Raw genomic sequence first — 14,445 nt, 5'->3', positions numbered from 1 at the left:
AGTTTTGTTAGCAAGGATGCACTGCTTTCAGAGCTGCGGTTGACAGCAGTGAGGGGTAGGTTTTCTTTCAGAATATACAAATCAACAAAAACTCTCCTTGTGGCAATATGTCGGGTTAGCGGTTGTGGATGGAAGATCAGAGCGAGTGTGAAACATGGGTCAAACACGTTTTGGGTAACAAAGTATGTGGAAAAACATTTATGCTCAATTGGAGACCGAATCGCTCAGCGGAGACACTGTACTCCAAAGTATGTTGGTAGTCTTTTCATTGATCGTGTTGGGATCATTGATGGGATAACTCCACAGCATATCACTGATGCAATGAAGAACATGTTTGGCATGACGCTTGATTACACCTCTTTAGGAGCCTCTTTAGGAGCCTCTTTACGAGCTTTCTTCCGAGGTCTCTGATTGTCTTCCTCCACCTCCTCCACAACCATCTCTTTGGCTCTTTTCGATGGAGTCACAAACTTGGGTTTTGTACCAGTGACTTCCCAGCAATCCATGGTCCACTTCCACGGTCTCCGATCATACATCACTTTAATGATGTTCTCCGCGGGCACGTCATCAACCTCAGAGTCCCATTTTGGCCACATTTCACTAATGTCCTTCTCAACAAAGTTGATCACGCGGGTCTGCAGTAAATAGAAGAAGAATCGAGTTAGATATTTGAAACAAAATACTAAATAGACGACTTAATTATAAGTCGTCAACTAAGTCGTCCAGCTGGACGACCTTCCAGACGACTTATTATAAGTCGTCTACTAAGTCGTCCAGCTGGACGACCTTCCAGACGACTTATAATAAGTCGTCTACTAAGTCGTCCAGCTGGAAGACCTTCCAGACGACTTATAATAAGTCGTCTACTAAGTCGTCCAGCTGGAAGACCTTCCAGACGACTTATAATAAGTCGTCTACTAAGTCGTCCAGCTGGAAGACCTTCCAGACGACTTATAATAAGTCGTCTACTAAGTCGTCCAGCTGGAAGACCTTCCAGACGACTTATAATAAGTCGTCTACTAAGTCGTCCAGCTGGAAGACCTTCCGGACGACTTAATTAAGTGAAGATGGAAAGGTACCTGACTCAAGATAGCAGCTTTCATGAATCTGCGGCCTCTGCTGCCGTCGTAAGCCAGAATCGGTGGAGACGGACTGTTTGCTCTGGGTAGACCAATACTAGCACCCAATCCCGGAATAGCTTCGTACGCCCAGACCTGAAGAACTTGTATAAAGCCATCCACGGTGTAACAGCCAGTAATATCTTTGTTCCACAAAGAGTCCATCAGCACCTTAAACGCGACTCTCCCCCATGGATAATTCTCAAACCTTTCTAAATCCATCACTAGCCTTGCGAGAGTAGCTCGTGTAGCGCTTGAGAACTTTTTCCCTTCAATGAATCCAGTGAAGATGGAAAGGTACGCGAGTCGCTTGCGATCTTCCCTGGACCAATCCCCGCATCTCTTCAGTGCTGCTATTATCTGATCAGTACTTGGCCCAGCTTCCCGATGAACTCCCATCATCTCCCAGAAAGAAACCATCTGTGGGGTAACTTCACATTCTGGTGTCTCAAGGTCCTCGATGTAGTCGCAGTTTAGACCAGTGATGTTTTCAAACTCTAACAGTGAAAACCTCGCAGGTTCTGGACCAACGAGACACCACATCTCGTACTTCTTCTTAATGTCCAGCTTTAAACCGAGCAAGTGGTGAACCAGCCTTGAAGCCCAACCAAATCCCTGCTCCTTGAACTTGATGAAAACTCCCAATCTCGACTCCTTGAGCTCTTCAAATTCAGCATCAGTGAGAGCTTCCCTAAGAGCAGTATGCAACTTCGTGTTATCCGTATGATACGAAATGCTATTGTGGGGTTCTGGCTCTTCCCCTAATGTGTATAACCTACGGGGGAGTTCTGGAATATCCATCCTTTTTGTCTGCAAAATAATCAAAGACAACAATAGAAGTCAGAACACAAGCTAAATCAATCACGCCTTAATTGTTACTCCAGACGACTTAGTAGACGACTTAAATATAAGTCGTCTAGAAAGTCGTCCAACTGGACGACTTAGTTGACGACTTATATTTAAGTCGTCTGGAAAGTCTTCCAAATGGACGTACTAAGTCGTCCAGGTTGAAGACTTTCCAGACGACTTACTTACAAGTCTTCCAGTAGAAAAATTTCAAGCGGACCTGATTAGTCGCAGAAGGAGTTCGAGTACTCGTCATTGTGGTTATAGATCTGAAAAAATAAACGTGAAACGGTGAGAATGAGTAAATTGAAAGAGACAACGTTTTATGTTCATCTTTTCCACGAGTTTGATGACTTACCGGCGTTAGGGTTTACAGAGAAACGGCGCTACGGTTTACAGAGAAGAAGCGGCGGCGCTAGGGTTTAGAAGAAGCGGCGGCGCTAGGGTTTAGAAGAAACGGCGGTGCTAGCTAGTGTTTAGAGTAAGCGGCGGTGAGAACGTTGGTGAGCACGGTGGCGAGGGCGACGGTTTGTTCGGAAATAGTGGAAGCGGGGGCGCTAGGGTTTAGAGGAATCGGCGGCGCTAGGGTTAGAAGAAGCTGCGGCGACAACGGTGAGAATGAAGTGAGATAGATAGCCGACGTTGAGAACGATGGTTGTTCGGAAATAGTGGGAATTCGAATCGCCTTTGATATCGCCGGTGAGAGAGAACTGTTAGGGTTTCTGTTCGCGGAAAATGAAAAAAAAAAAAAAAATCACCTTATATATTGGGTAAATAATCCGGTTAGCTTTAAAAGTACATTGGTAAACTTTAAGGTTTGGTCCGGTTTAGACGATTTATTCTGGCTGATAATGTACATCAGACGACCTAATATTTAGTCGTCTGGGAACAGAAGACTAAATATTAAGTCGTCCAATACCCTAAAATGAACCCCTAAACTAAAATGACTAAATTAACTTACTAACCACGTTATAAAATCAAATTATACTTCAATAGTGTTTACTATACACAGAAACGAACACGCCTAGGTAATTTTAAAAATTTTCAAAAACGGTTTTAATGCTTTCCAAAATCTAACCCTAAGAACACATACAATACTACAACATATGTTGATGAAACATAAACTAAAGAATATCATGACTCACTACTTTCACTCATCTGGGCTGAAAACAATTGAAATTTGTTATATATTAATTTATATCTCTTAAGACATATGTTAATTACATAATTCCAATTTTTCACTTATCAAAATATTTTTTACAAAATTTTTAAATTATGTTTAAGAATAACTGTCCAGACGACTTAACTTAAAGTCGTCTGGACGACTTATTTTCAAGTCGTCTGTTTACAGACGACTTGCGAGGGGTAGAAACGTAAAAAAAAATCCGTTTTTTTGTTTGTTCACAAGGAGATAGTTGTAATTTCAATAGCCTTTTAAGTTACTTTTGCCTTTGACCCAAGTTGGGGTACTCTTTTGGGTTTGACTCCAAGTTTTGAGTCACAATTGGTAATTCTCCCAACCTTATTTGGTAACTATTTGGACTTTTACTAAAACAATCCAGGAGAATGAATTGAAGTATTTTTATTTGGACTTATATGTATTTTACCACATGGTTAAGCACATGGAATGGGATAAGATAATGTTTATATTTTGGTTAAACCGTAAGAGTTAAGACCTAGTTAAGACTGCATAATCAGTTGGAGGATTCGTTAGTTCAAACTTTGACCAGAAGGTTGAGGTACACGTGAGAAGTGAGCGCGTGGTGTTTGGGAATTTGGAAACCAGCGAAGCAGTCTGACAAATCACTCTGTTTTTTTCACTTTGCAAGTTAATACTGTCATTAATATGACAGATGTTTGTTGTACTACAATTTGACCGAGATACGTATAATGCTACCAACTACTACATGTCTACATCCATTTTAAATTTATTTTACCATCAAATTTAACTCCTTCGTGCCAATAAAAACTCTATAAATTAATATTCAATAAACTAATAAATATGATAGATTAATAATTTTTTTTTAATTTTTAGTGGATCAGTATAAAACATGACATAATTCGATAAGATAATAATATTTTAAATTTTTTTAGATATATAGTCTCACTAAAATCATAAATTAATAATTATTATATATATATAAACTTTATATAAAAATATATAAAACTTTCTGTTGTTTATGTTTCTTTAAAATAAATTCCATCTCTAATTTTATTTATAATTTTATCCAACTACTTATAAAAATGATTTGCATTCTAAGATATGTAATCAGTATACACAAAAATACATCAGTAATCTAATTAAATAGTTAAAATATACCTATATAAACTTAACAAAAAATATAGTATCATAAATGAAATTAAATTTTCAGTTTTTTTTACACTAAAAATATTTTTTAAAAATTATAAATCCAAAAATGAATGTTTTAAAATTAATAGTTTTATAAATTAATAAATTCTCAAAGTCTCAACATTATTAATTTATAGAATTTTTAGTGTAAGTTGTATTTTGAGATTTAATCTGTAAAGAAACTACAATATCTAATTTTTTACGTTAGAAAAAAAGAAAATAAAAATTAGGATTTTGTGTGATGTGAATTCTAGTTATTTGAGAATTATAAAGTCTATGCAATCTATTTGGTAGAGATGAGATAGATACAAATATTCAAAAAATACAGAATATTCAAATATAAATTAGATCAGTGACGGATTTAAGATTTTGGTTTAGAGGTGTCAAAATTAAATAGAATTTTTAATTCAAATGAAAAAGAATTAAAAGAAGGATCGCCAGAGCACTGGAAGAGTAACTTCCATGTTAATCGGGGAGCGGCCGCTGAATAGCACCCTGGCTGCCATCGAAATTGAAAATCAGATGTTAGAACCAGAAATTTGAAGGCTAATATTTGAGACATTAAAACAAAAAAAAATAAAAATTTTGAGACATTAGAAGGTTATATAATTTTGTTTGTAAAAGAAAATAATATATCATCACTTGCACAAGTGGTGAAATTGGTTATGGTAATTGATGGGGTACTCGGGGTTGACCCATCTCTTTTTAAATTGTACACTTATTTTTTTTTCCTGAAAAAAATTCGTTTTGAAACCAACTCATCATCAAGAAATCGGTCCAACTCAGCATGTTACCGATACGTTATGAGTTGTACATATGTAAAAGTCATTTCTTGTAATTTCAGGTATCTAATTTAAATTCTTACTAGATCAAGTACAAACTCGTACAGTAAAATAGTTCGTGTATTGATTGGACAATATGATCTTAGTTTGTCTACTAATCAACTGTTATTCTGTCAATATGGTTTGAACCTTGGTTTAGAAGTGGTAGCCTAAATGAAATCACCATCAGAGTTAACGAAACTCATACTATCTTAACAAACAACATATATATTTTTAAGATGTGTCAGCTGACATTTTTTCATACCAGTAGATCTGTCTTTGAACTAGATATATGTATTTTTATTATTTCAGTTTATAAATCAACATATATCGATATATATTTGTACGATTTTGACAGATCTAAAATTTTACTATTTGAATTCACATGTTTTAAATATCTGATTTTTTTTAATATACATGAAAAAGGAAAATAAGAAACTTAAAAGCTAATCTTTTCTCCCAGGCCCACTTACCGAGGTTCACGTGTTTAGTTGATTTTAAGCTCCCTCCGCCGTTAATCTCACCGGAATCTTCAAATTTCAAACTCTCGCCACCGCATTTGTTTCTTCCGGCAAATTTTTTTCCACAGATCCAGGACCGCAACAGGCTAGATGAGACCCCTCCGGTCTCCTTTCAGAGAGATGTCAGCCTCCTTGCAACATATCTGGGAATCTCTAAAAGCATTTAAAGTTAAAGTACACTCAGCTCTCAACCATTTATGGTTTGGGAGTTTGCTAGTGGTCTCTGCTTCAACTAATCGTCTTTACTTTTTTGTGCAGTCTCTTGTCTTTTACCTCTTCACTGAGGACTCAGCTTTTACATCTTTTTGAAGATTTTCTTACCCAACCTTGGGTTACTGTCTACGCTGTTACTTCTCAGTAAAAAATAAAAAAGAAAAGATTTGCTGACTTCGATGGCTAACCATTTTTCTCGAAAGGAAAAAGGAAAATGGAATGCTGAACCGTACAGACAGACTCGTCGTCCACCGGTCAGGATCCCAGAGCATGCAAACAAAGACCTGATAGAAGAACACAAACTCACCCTTATTAGAAGAGTAACTAACCCGACGATTCAAAAGACCCGAGCGTTGGTAGATTTCTTCCTCCAACAATGGCATGTCACTGGTTCTATAACAGGCAGAGAGCTAGGACCTTACATGTTTCAGTTCAAATTTAATCTGAACGTGATCTGCAGTCAATCCTCTCAAAGGCCCCATTCCATTTTAAGAGATGGATGCTGATTCTCCAAAGGTGGGAACCGATAGTTTCTGACTCCTTCCCCGCACTCATTCCATTCTGGATTAAAGTCCATGGAATCCCTCTGCACTACTGGACAGAGGACACTTTGAGAGCCATTGGGAAAGCTCTAGGACCTGTAGATGGTTTTGATGTTGATCAAGGGAAGGTCAGAGTTTTTGTGAATGCTTTAAAGCCCCTAGAGATGAAGTTGGAGATCAGCTTAGCAGGGGATTTTAAACAGGTGGAACTCCAATACCTGAATCTACAGAAACATTGCTTTGCCTGTAAAGCTCTTTCTTATGAGGTGGAGGAGTGTCCCACAAGCAAAGCTCGAGCAAACATTAGAGATCCAAATCCGGTGCGGGCGGATATTTCTCAGAACCGCACTCTGGAAAAACTGGAGGCTGACCGAAGGAGAAGAGAAGCGAAGAAATATGCCCCAACCATTTCAGAAGCTAACACTCACTCCATAGTTGAAACTGATGACATCAACACCTGGATTAAACCATCTTACCGTGAGGAAGAAGGAAGACAGGGTACTAACCCTCGATATGACTACGGAGTACGCAGAGACCCGTATCATAGAAGAGAAGAGTATGTCTCAGAGGATAGGGCGCTCCACTCTCGTCGCCCAGCTCGAGAAAGACTATCTGGCACTCTGGAAAGCAACTATGTTTCCCACAGATCAATTCACTCCCACAAGACTCGATCTCCACAAAGGAGTGAATGGAGACCTATTTCTGGAAACTCACATAGTGGAAACAGAGCAAAAGCGATCCTGCCTCAATCTCACTCTTCTCGCACTCCATCCCCAAGACCTCCGAGAGAAGCTCAAACTTTTAATCAAGAAAAGACTCTGACTGCTCCCCAGAACTCGGGAGCGAGGAGTACTCATTCAAATGAAAGACGTTCAGCTCTAGAACGCATCTCTCAACCGACTGAGCGAATACCTCTACTTCAAGATGGAGTGGCAAACTCAGCCTCAGGGAGACTCCAGGAAGTAGACATTCAGTATATGGAGGAGACTCTTCCCCTTCACCGTTCTGGTGGGAGTAATAATAATCCTTTAAGCTCAAAGCACCCGCAACTCCCGAGTGCTAGAGCAAATGAAGGGATGCTGGACAGATCCCCAATACGCACACTTAGTGAAGACAGACTTCATGTCTCCCTCAGATTGGGCCCTCTGGCTTTCGACTCAGATGGAAACACACAGCAGTCTAGCAGAGATGAAGCTTCCCCCCTAACAGGCCTAATACTGGGGAAAGGGAAAGCGTCTGCACAGCCAGCTGCAAGAAAACGCATCCTCCGAAGCCCAGTTCAGGGAGCGACTCCAAAAAGAAGGAGGGTTGAAAAAACCGAAAACTCTCCAAGAAGAAAACTCATGGGAGATGCTATGAAGGCAAACACAAGAGCTCAGACAAAAACTGGAGAGGAACAACCGCGCACGACGGTCATTCCAGCTTCAAGGAAGAAAGGGTCGGTTTTTCGGACCGATCCAAAGTCTCTTCCTTAGTCAGTCTGAGTTGGAACTGTCAAGGTATGGGGAGTAACCTGACAGTTCGACGTCTACGGGAATTTCGCTCAAAAAATTCCCCTGACATAATGTTCCTAAGTGAGACAAAACAAAAAGACGAGGAGATCTATAAGATGTATCACGAAATTTTAATATATTAAAACGGGCCAAGCCCAACAAATTACAAACCCGAAAGAATCGGGGACCAACCAACATCACTAATAGACCATGACCCAACAACAGAAACCCTAGCAGCTAGGTCGACGAGGGAAGCCGCCGCATCAATCGAACTCAAAGCAAAGACCAAGACACGTGTTAACATCCTCACACTCGAGGGACACGCGTCACTCCGGCCAACCCTTTGCCACCGCTTCACGCTACTACCGGAGACACCATCCTCCGTTCACCAGAACTCCACCGTTCCACCATCTTAACCGCGAATACCTTCGGATTCGTGAGTGACCATACTCGGAAAGTATCAAGCCTTCGTGGCTAGATCTCAACCGTATCAATTACCGCACACACCCAATAGGAGGCATCACATGCAACCGGCCCTTCCGCCATATAGCATCGCCATCCTCCAACGAGATCCCCAATAACACCCGATACCAAAGAAACAGAAATGAAACTACAAAAGAAGAAAAAAAACCCTAAAAGACTAGGAGACATGAACCGACAGCGCAAGGTTGTGGAAACCCTCACTCCTCGGAAGCTTGAACCGACGCGGTGGACATAAACTGAAACTGTATCTACTTTCATGTTAAACTAGGTGTTTTCCTGCACCATGTGCAGTAAAAGAATTTTAAATTTTTTTTAATAGATAAATATAAATTATATTTATTTTTTATTAATATTATAAATTTTCTTTTTTCTTATCAATATTTTAATATAAATTTGACTTTACTGAACATTAAAAATTAAGATAAAAACAATTTTGTTTATTTTGAATTATATTGAAGAATGTGCATGTATATGTTTAAAATTATAATCTTAGGTAGATTTTTCTATCTATTTATTTTAATTAAATATATTAAATAAATATGTAAATTGCATAATTGTCAAAAATTAAAATTAAACAATATTTATAAAATCTGTAGATATATATAATAAACTAATGATTTTACGATTTAATTTGATTTTATGATTTAATTTCATAATTTTCTAAAAATATGTATATATTTTGAAATATTTTTAATTTAAATGATATTTCGAAATTTGAAAATGCCATAATTAAATATATTTATTTCAATGATGATTTATGAGTTATTACCATATTTTTAAAAAGTCAAAAAATATAAACCGACAATAAATATAATATATGAGTTATTACCATATTTTAAAAAGTTTACCAAAAATATAAATTAACATTAAATATAATTGTCCATGTCATATTAATCTATTTAAAATGGTTGGGCCGCAAAGAAAAGGAGGAGGATTGCAAATTGCGATGATGATTTAGGTCTTCTCCCCCCCCACCGCCCAAGACGACGATCTTCGTGCTGGTATTACTCCTTTCATGTCATATTTTAGTAGCCATGTCACAATTATTAATCTATGTATTTTTCTGCACTATGTGGAGTGATGAATTTTTTAAAAGTAAAATTTTATATTTTAAAATGTAATTTATTAATATAATATATTTTATTATTTTGATCAATAATTAATATAAATATCATTAATTAAGCATAAAATTAAGAGAAAATATTTTTTTTTTTTAAATTATATTTAAGAATATATATGTATACATATATATAAAGTTAAAATCTTAGATAAAAAATTATTTATTTCATTTGGTTAAATGTATTAAATCAACTTGTACAAAATTACTAAAATCATATAAAGTTGTATAGTTATAAAAAATTAAAACTAAATAATATTTATATAATTTGTAGATATCTAAAAGAAACTAATGATATTACAATTTTTTTTTTTAAATTCAGAAAATTTAGAAAATTTTAGATAATAAAAATTTTATAATTATAAAAGGAAAATTATATAATATTTCGAATATCTGTAGATATCTAAAATAAACTAATGATATTACGATTTATTTTATTTTTTAATTTAGAAAATTTAGAATATTTTAGATAATAAAAATTTAATGATTATAAATGTAAAATTATATAATATTTCGAAATTCAAAATCTCATATTTGAATATATTTATTTTAGTGATGATTTATGAGTTATTACTATATTCTACAAAGTTTACCAAAAATATAAATCAATATTAAATGTAATATATGAGTTATTGCCATATTCTAAAAACATTCCAAAAATATATATCAGCATTAAATGTAATTGTACATGTCATATTTAATCATATGACATGTCATCAATATTAATAGCCACGTCACAATTGTTTTTGTGAAAACGATTGTAGAAAAGACATGTGGCAAATCACTTCTCAAATATAGACTAGGAGATTGAATATAGATATAAATGCAACGGAAGTAAAAGGTCGGTGAAATGAGAAAGCCCCACAAGCAGCCACAAAAAGGCCGACTCTATGATAAATAATGGAACCCAATGCAAAAGTTCACTCCTTTCTTCCCTCATTTTATCACAATTTCTTACACTAAACTACGTTTTCGTTCGACCAAAAAAAGTTTACGTTTTTCTTTCTTTTCTATCAGCCAGCAAAGTTATTGCTTTATAATATTCGCTCTCTTTTATAATCTTTCTTTTACTCAAACTTTTATATAAAGCATATAATTTTCTTATATCGTATATCGCATGCTAATCAGAGATTAACTAGGTTTAATATATTTTCTTAACTACCTTAGATGTTCTATCGTGTTTCGAAATCCGTATATAAATGCATAACACCTAAGTATTAATTTTAGAAAAACTTGATTTATAAAACCATTCATTTATTAAATATATTTATTGTCAAACAAACAAATAAAATAAAACATGGTGGAGATGAGAAATGATTCCCACCATGACATGAGTCGTTCTCAATTCTTTATGTCACAAAAAATTGTCATATTGTGGCGTTTGGGCTCTACTTTGAAAGAGAGTGAACATTTATCTCCCATCACTTGTACATGATATTCTTATTGGATAAAGTATTTGTAGCTTCCAATTTCCTAAACCTATAATGCAACTTTACCAACTCTAAGCCATTTTACAAGAAAAAAAAATACCAACTCCAACTACACACATATAGTCTTCTTTATCTTATATTTTTCACATCATGGACTTGGGGTCTTTTCTTAGATTAATTGAATCCACCCCCATTAAGGTTTTCATTCATAACTTTAATAAGTTGTATGCAATAAACTCATCGAATAACTTATAAACTTTTACCACATGTTTCCACCAAAATACGAAATTACACAACTATATAATATTAAATCGAATGCAAAATTAATATATACATGAGTGGAGTTTAACAGTATGTTACACAATAGTGGAATACAAGATAAGACGTTAAGAAACATGAATTGGCAATAAGCTGGTATCGTCAATATATTGTATATACACATAACTATTAGTATATTACATATGATCGAAAATGTGAGATAAAATCCTTGTTCAAAAACGCGGCCGCGTTACCGATTTTGCGGCCGCTTAAACGCTACACGGATGGCTAACGTAGCGATTTTGCTTGATTCGGTTGGACTGAACAGTAACACGCATAATTCCGAGTTACAACGTTGAATAAGAAAACGCGCCGTTGAATTACCAAAACTCTGTTTTGCCCGAATCATGGAAACACTAAAAGAAACTCAGATTTTGTTAATTTTGGATCAGAAACACGTTAATAGTATGTGTTTTATTATGTAAATGCTAAAACTATTGATTATGTGAATCATCAGAAGCTTGACTGAAACATTGGCGGCCGGGACAGAAGAAAAAAAAATAGGTCTGGGACAAAGACGACTAAATAATTACGATTTTGCCACTATTAAATGAAATGAGTAAAAAAAATTGAAAACATAATTATGTGTGGGTCGATCTCGGGTCAGTGCCCATTTTGCGATGTTGCAGTAACCGTTTTAGTAGTGATGACTCATTGTTACATACTGAAAATTCTTATTGATGCCACTACTAAAAGTGAACGAACCGTTCCTTGCTTATTTTTTTTCTTTTTGGCATCCCTTCCTTACTTAATTTACAATGTAGCAATAACAACTTTGGCTACTTAAATGTTTTGTATAAGTATGTAATCATAATTATATAGTGATTATAATTTATGTGTATAAAATATGGTATTATACGTATAAAGTATAAAAAATTCATCCCCGCGTATTCCCCGATTTTTTTCCGCTTTTTCAATAAATCGCTAGGCGCTGGTGTGCCGCACGCGTAACGCCTAGCGAGTTTCCGAACAAGGGATAAAATTGGATATATAAAGGAAATGCGGAAAGAGATTGATTGAATATTTGTGTATCCAATGCAGTGGCCAGCTCTTGTGGACTTTGCAACAAAAATTGACTTAACCCCTGACAATATTGCCTTATTCATCCCCACACATTATTGTATATCTTTATAAATATTAATTAGGGTCGCATTTTTATTGCTTTCTAAAGAGTTATATTCTCATACCATATTAAAGCAACACTATTTGGGTATGGTCTACTTAGCATGCTTATCAAAGAAAAGGGAAGAAAAGAACGAATGGTGAGTCCACATTTTTTTAATACATATCATATCCCCCCTATATATTAAAAGAGAAACATTTAAAAAGTTGTAATATTAAATTTGTATTAATTGAAAATAACTCTTTCATACGTGGCAATCAATTAGATAGTTAATTAGTCATACGTGTCAGCCTTACAATGAAATTGAAAAACACGTTGGTCCAATTCGATTTTTACATCTCACTAGGCACACTTAATACCAACTATATGATATCTCTTATATATTATAGTTTTCATTAAACTAATTATAAAATTAATTAAAGTGTACAATTAATATTTTATTTTCTTTCCTTAAATAAAAGTTACAGAATTTCCAAATATGACTAATATATATATATATGACAATTAATGATTCTAATAATAAAGATTTGATAACAATCTAAATCTCTTCCATAATTTTTTTGTTTAATTTTATATTAGTAAAATAAATTAAACAATAAAATTAGCTATAAATTAAAATTTAGATTTTTTAGTATATGTTATATTTTGAATTTTTAAAAATGACCATAAATTACTAAATCTGTTAAAATTATTATGTTAAAAATTAATGATCAATGGTTTAACATTTTTATTATAAAAAGATACACATGATTTTAAATCCGTATGAGTAAAAAGTCATTTAATAATAATAAATATATATATAGATTAAACTATATACCATATAAGATTACATAAATATTATAATTTCAAAAAATTTAATGAATTTTCAAGAACATTTATAAATTATAAACTTATTAAATTTTTAACATTGAAATTTTTGTTATCAATGATTTAAATAATTTGTTACAAAACGATATGAATGATCATAGAACCGTATGATTATGAAATCTCATTTAATAAATAACCATATGAAATATACTATTTATAAAATATACTATTCTTAGAAAAATAGGTTAGTCCATCTTAACTTATATTAAACTAACTATCAAATTGATAAATAATGTATAAAAAACAATCTCGCACTTTTCTTAAATAAAAACTACGAAATTACCTAATATGATTACGTATATATGAAAATTAATTATTATGAATAATAAATATTTGATAACAATTTTTGTATCTTAGTTCTTTTTAAAAAGAATTTTATATTATTAAAAGATATTAAACAATCAATAAATAGTTTTAATTTGGTATATACCATACAAACCGAATGTATGCGATTTTATAAAACCGTAGGATTTGGATATGGTTTGATTTATAACCGATTAAACTGAAACATGTAAATATATGTATATTTATAACGACACATGAAATTCCTATTTGTTACATGAGTTGAACTATAATTATAATTTGTAAATCACTTGAACTATAATTAAGTAACAATTTACTGCAACTGAGATTTCTTATTCTCTTAGTCTTTTTTTGATCTTTTTGCTTATTTTAACAGTAACTAAATTGAAGTTAAGATTATAAATTTGATGGACAACAATTAGTTGAAATTCTCAACAACTTTTTTTTATCTTTAAACAAACAGACTTGTATTCAATAGAAGACATATTAATTTGAAGAACATCGAGTATGGAAGAATATAAAATTTTTTTTTCATGCTTCTGTTTTGTTTTTTTCAAAATTAAGAGTTTTGATATTAATTCTAGATTTGATTATTTTATTAGATGATAGAAGCCTTTTTATTTTTTATTTTTATTTAAATATATAATATTTTATAATAAATGACATTTTGACAACATGACTCTAAAATTCGTATAATATATAATATGATCTCAAACTACATAATTATGTTTTTTGGTATAAAAACTGAATAAACTGAAAACCGACGGTATGTAAACCAAATCAAACCAAAGTAAATATGGATTTAGGATAGTAGTTATATTTTAATAATCGAAATACCGACAAAACCGAACCGAACCGAAACTCGATATCCGGATTGAACACTCCTAATCCAAATGAAAT

Source organism: Raphanus sativus, chromosome 4, assembly GCF_000801105.2.
Source record: "Raphanus sativus cultivar WK10039 chromosome 4, ASM80110v3, whole genome shotgun sequence".
NCBI classification, from domain to species: Eukaryota; Viridiplantae; Streptophyta; class Magnoliopsida; order Brassicales; family Brassicaceae; genus Raphanus; species Raphanus sativus.
The sequence above is the reverse complement of the archived record's forward strand: the minus strand, read 5'-3'. Positions refer to the sequence as shown.